The sequence below is a fragment of the Syngnathus typhle genome, unplaced genomic scaffold (genome assembly GCF_033458585.1).
Source record: "Syngnathus typhle isolate RoL2023-S1 ecotype Sweden unplaced genomic scaffold, RoL_Styp_1.0 HiC_scaffold_44, whole genome shotgun sequence".
Lineage (NCBI taxonomy): Eukaryota > Metazoa > Chordata > Actinopteri > Syngnathiformes > Syngnathidae > Syngnathus > Syngnathus typhle.
In genome coordinates, this window is record NW_026871950.1 from 310,613 (window position 1) to 315,704 (window position 5,092).

Here is a 5,092-nt window from a genome sequence, read left to right on the forward strand (position 1 = left end):
CGGGAGCGGCACAATTCAGAAAAAGTGCTCAGCTCGCCGGGAAAATGCGATTTAAGCAATAAAATTAAAAATGCTTATAAAACATAAACCAAACGTTGGAGGTGGTCATTTCTTAATGCGCAGTAATAAACTCGGCACTCTAAATCACCCGAGAGCGATTTTTTCGATGCCAACCTAACCTGAGTGACGGGAGCGGCACAATTCAGAAAAAGTGCTCAGCTCGCCGAGAAAATGCGATTTAAGCAATAAAATTAAAAATGCTTATAAAACATAAACCAAACGTTGGAAGTGGTCATTTCTTCATGCGCAGTGATAAACTCGGCACTCTAAAGCACCCGAGAGCGTTTTTTTCGATGCCAACCTAACCAGAGTTACGGGAGCGGCACAATTCAGAAAAAGCGCTCAGCTCGCCGAGAAAATGCGATTTAAGCAATAAAATTAAAAATGCTTATAAAACATAAACCAAACGTTGGAGTGGTCATTTCTTCATGCGCAGTGATAAACTCGGCACTCTAAAGCACCCGAGAGCGTTTTTTTCGATGCCAACCTAACCAGAGTGACGGGAGCGGCACAATTCAGAAAAAGCGCTCAGCTCGCCGAGAAAATGCGATTTAAGCAATAAAATTAAAAATGCTTATAAAACATAAACCAAACGTTGGAGGTGGTCATTTCTTCATGCGCAGTGATAAACTCGGCACTCTAAAGCACCCGAGGGCGTTTTTTTTCGATGCCAACCTAACCAGAGTGACGGGAGCGGCACAATTCAGAGAAAGTGCTCAGCTCGCCGAGAAAATGCGATTTAAGCAATAAAATTAAAAATGCTTATAAAACATAAACCAAACTTTGGAGGTGGTCATTTCTTCATGCGCAGTGAATAACTCGGCACTCTAAAGCACCCGAGAGCGTTTTTTTCGATGCCAACCTAACCAGAGTGACGGGAGCGGCACAATTCAGAAAAAGTGCTCAGCTCGCCGAAAAAATGCGATTTAAGCAATAAAATTAAAAATGCTTATAAAACATAAACCAAACGTTGGAGGTGGTCATTTCTTAATGCGCAGTAATAAACTCGGCACTCTAAAGCACCCGTGAGCGTTTTTTTCGATGCCAACCTAACCAGAGTGACGGGAGCGGCACAATTCAGAAAAAGTGCTCAGCTCGCCGAGAAAATGCGATTTAAGCAATAAAATTAAAAATGCTTATTAAACATAAACCAAACGTTGGAGGTGGTCATTTCTTCATGCGCAGTGATAAACTCGGCACTCTAAAGCACCCGAGAGCGTTTTTTTCGATGCCAACCTAACCAGAGTGACGGGAGCGGCACAATTCAGAAAAAGTGCTCAGCTCGCCGAGAAAATGCGATTTAAGCAATAAAATTAAAAATGCTTATAAAACATAAACCAAACGTTGGAGGTGGTCATTTCTTCATGCGCAGTGATAAACTCGGCACTCTAAAGCACCCGAGAGCGTTTTTTTTTCGATGCCAACCTAACCAGAGTGACGGGAGCGGCACAATTCAGAAAAAGTGCTCAGCTCGCCGAGAAAATGCGATTTAGGCAATAAAATTAAAAATGCTTATAAAACATAAACCAAACGTTGGAGGTGGTCATTTCTTAATGCGCAGTAATAAACTCGGCACTCTAAAGCACCCGAGAGCGTTTTTTTCGATGCCAACCTAACCAGAGTGACGGGAGCGGCACAATTCAGAAAAAGCGCTCAGCTCGCCGAGAAAATGCGATTTAAGCAATACAATTAAAAATGCTTATAAAACATAAACCAAACGTTGGAGGTGGTCATTTCTTCATGCGCAGTGAATAACTCGGCACTCTAAAGCACCCGAGAGCGTTTTTTTTCGATGCCAAGTGACGGGAGCGGCACAATTCAGAAAAAGTGCTCAGCTCGCCGAGAAAATGCGATTTAAGCAATAAAATTAAAAATGCTTATAAAACATAAACCAAACGTTGGAGGTGGTCATTTCTTAATGCGCAGTAATAAACTCGGCACTCTAAAGCACCCGAGAGCGTTTTTTTCGATGCCAACCTAACCAGAGTGACGGGAGCGGCACAATTCAGAAAAAGTGCTCAGCTCGCCGAGAAAATGCGATTTAAGCAATAAAATTAAAAATGCTTATAAAACATAAACCAAACGTTGGAGGTGGTCATTTCTTAATGCGCAGTAATAAACTCGGCACTCTAAAGCACCCGAGAGCGTTTTTTTCGATGCCAACCTAACCAGAGTGACGGGAGCGGCACAATTCAGAAAAAGTGCTCAGCTCGCCGAGAAAATGCGATTTAAGCAATAAAATTAAAAATGCTTATTAAACATAAACCAAACGTTGGAGGTGGTCATTTCTTCATGCGCAGTGAATAACTCGGCACTCTAAAGCACCCGATAGCGTTTTTTTCGATGCCAACCTAACCAGAGTGACGGGAGCGGCACAATTCAGAAAAAGTGCTCAGCTCGCCGAGAAAATGCGATTTAAGCAATAAAATTAAAAATGCTTATAAAACATAAACCAAACGTTGGAGGTGGTCATTTCTTCGTGCGCAGTGAATAACTCGGCACTCTAAAGCACCCGAGAGCGTTTTTTTCGATGCCAACCTAACCAGAGTGACGGGAGCGGCACAATTCAGAAAAAGTGCTCAGCTCGCCGAGAAAATGCGATTTAAGCAATAAAATTAAAAATGCTTATAAAACATAAACCAAACGTTGGAGGTGGTCATTTCTTAATGCGCAGTAATAAACTCGGCACTCTAAAGCACTCGAGAGCGTTTTTTTCGATGCCAACCTAACCAGAGTGACGGGAGCGGCACAATTCAGAAAAAGTGCTCAGCTCGCCGAGAAAATGCGATTTAGGCAATAAAATTAAAAATGCTTATAAAACATAAACCAAACGTTGGAGGTGGTCATTTCTTAATGCGCAGTAATAAACTCGGCACTCTAAAGCACCCGAGAGCGTTTTTTTCGATGCCAACCTAACCAGAGTGACGGGAGCGGCACAATTCAGAAAAAGCGCTCAGCTCGCCGAGAAAATGCGATTTAAGCAATAAAATTAAAAATGCTTATAAAACATAAACCAAACGTTGGAGGTGGTCATTTCTTCATGCGCAGTGAATAACTCGGCACTCTAAAGCACCCGAGAGCGTTTTTTTCGATGCCAAGTGACGGGAGCGGCACAATTCAGAAAAAGTGCTCAGCTCGCCGAGAAAATGCGATTTAAGCAATAAAATTAAAAATGCTTATAAAACATAAACCAAACGTTGGAGGTGGTCATTTCTTAATGCGCAGTAATAAACTCGGCACTCTAAAGCACCCGAGAGCGTTTTTTTCGATGCCAACCCAACCAGAGTGACGGGAGCGGCACAATTCAGAAAAAGTGCTCAGCTCGCCGAGAAAATGCGATTTAAGCAATAAAATTAAAAATGCTTATAAAACATAAACCAAACGTTGGAGGTGGTCATTTCTTAATGCGCAGTAATAAACTCGGCACTCTAAAGCACCCGAGAGCGTTTTTTTCGATGCCAACCTAACCAGAGTGACGGGAGCGGCACAATTCAGAAAAAGTGCTCAGCTCGCCGAGAAAATGCGATTTAAGCAATAAAATTAAAAATGCTTATTAAACATAAACCAAACGTTGGAGGTGGTCATTTCTTCATGCGCAGTGAATAACTCGGCACTCTAAAGCACCCGAGAGCGTTTTTTTCGATGCCAACCTAACCAGAGTGACGGGAGCGGCACAATTCAGAAAAAGTGCTCAGCTCGCCGAGAAAATGCGATTTAAGCAATAAAATTAAAAATGCTTATAAAACATAAACCAAACGTTGGAGGTGGTCATTTCTTAATGCGCAGTAATAAACTCGGCACTCTAAAGCACCCGAGAGCGTTTTTTTCGATGCCAACCTAACCAGAGTGACGGGAGCGGCACAATTCAGAAAAAGTGCTCAGCTCGCCGAGAAAATGCGATTTAAGCAATAAAATTAAAAATGCTTATAAAACATAAACCAAACGTTGGAGGTGGTCATTTCTTAATGCGCAGTAATAAACTCGGCACTCTAAAGCACCCGAGAGCGTTTTTTTCGATGCCAACCTAACCAGAGTGACGGGAGCGGCACAATTCAGAAAAAGCGCTCAGCTCGCCGAGAAAATGCGATTTAAGCAATAAAATTAAAAATGCTTATAAAACATAAACCAAACGTTGGAGGTGGTCATTTCTTCATGCGCAGTGAATAACTCGGCACTCTAAAGCACCCGAGAGCGTTTTTTTCGATGCCAACCTAACCAGAGTGACGGGAGCGGCACAATTCAGAAAAAGTGCTCAGCTCGCCGAGAAAATGCGATTTAAGCAATAAGATTAAAAATGCTTATAAAACATAAACCAAACGTTGGAGGTGGTCATTTCTTAATGCGCAGTAATAAACTCGGCACTCTAAAGCACCCGTGAGCGTTTTTTTCGATGCCAACCTAACAAGAGTGACGGGAGCGGCACAATTCAGACAAAGTGCTCAGCTCGCCGAGAAAATGCGATTTAAGCAATAAAATTAAAAATGCTTATAAAACATAAACCAAACGTTGGAGGTGGTCATTTCTTCATGCGCAGTGATAAAGTCGGCACTCTAAAGCACCCGAGAGCGTTTTTTTCGATGCCAACCTAACCAGAGTGACGGGAGCGGCACAATTCAGAAAAAGTGCTCAGCTCGCCGAGAAAATGCGATTTAAGCAATAAAATTAAAAATGCTTATAAAACATAAACCATACATTGGAGGTGGTCATTTCTTCATGCGCAGTGAATAACTCGGCACTCTAAAGCACCCGAGAGCGTTTTTTTCGATGCCAACCTAACCAGAGTGACGGGAGCGGCACAATTCAGAAAAAGTGCTCAGCTCGCCGAGAAAATGCAATTTAAGCAATAAAATTAAAAATGCTTATAAAACATAAACCAAACGTTGGAGGTGGTCATTTCTTAATGCGCAGTAATAAACTCGGCACTCTAGAGCACCCGAGAGCGTTTTTTTCGATGCCAACCTAACCAGAGTGACGGGAGCGGCACAATTCAGAAAAAGTGCTCAGCTCGCCGAGAAAATGCGATTTAAGCAAT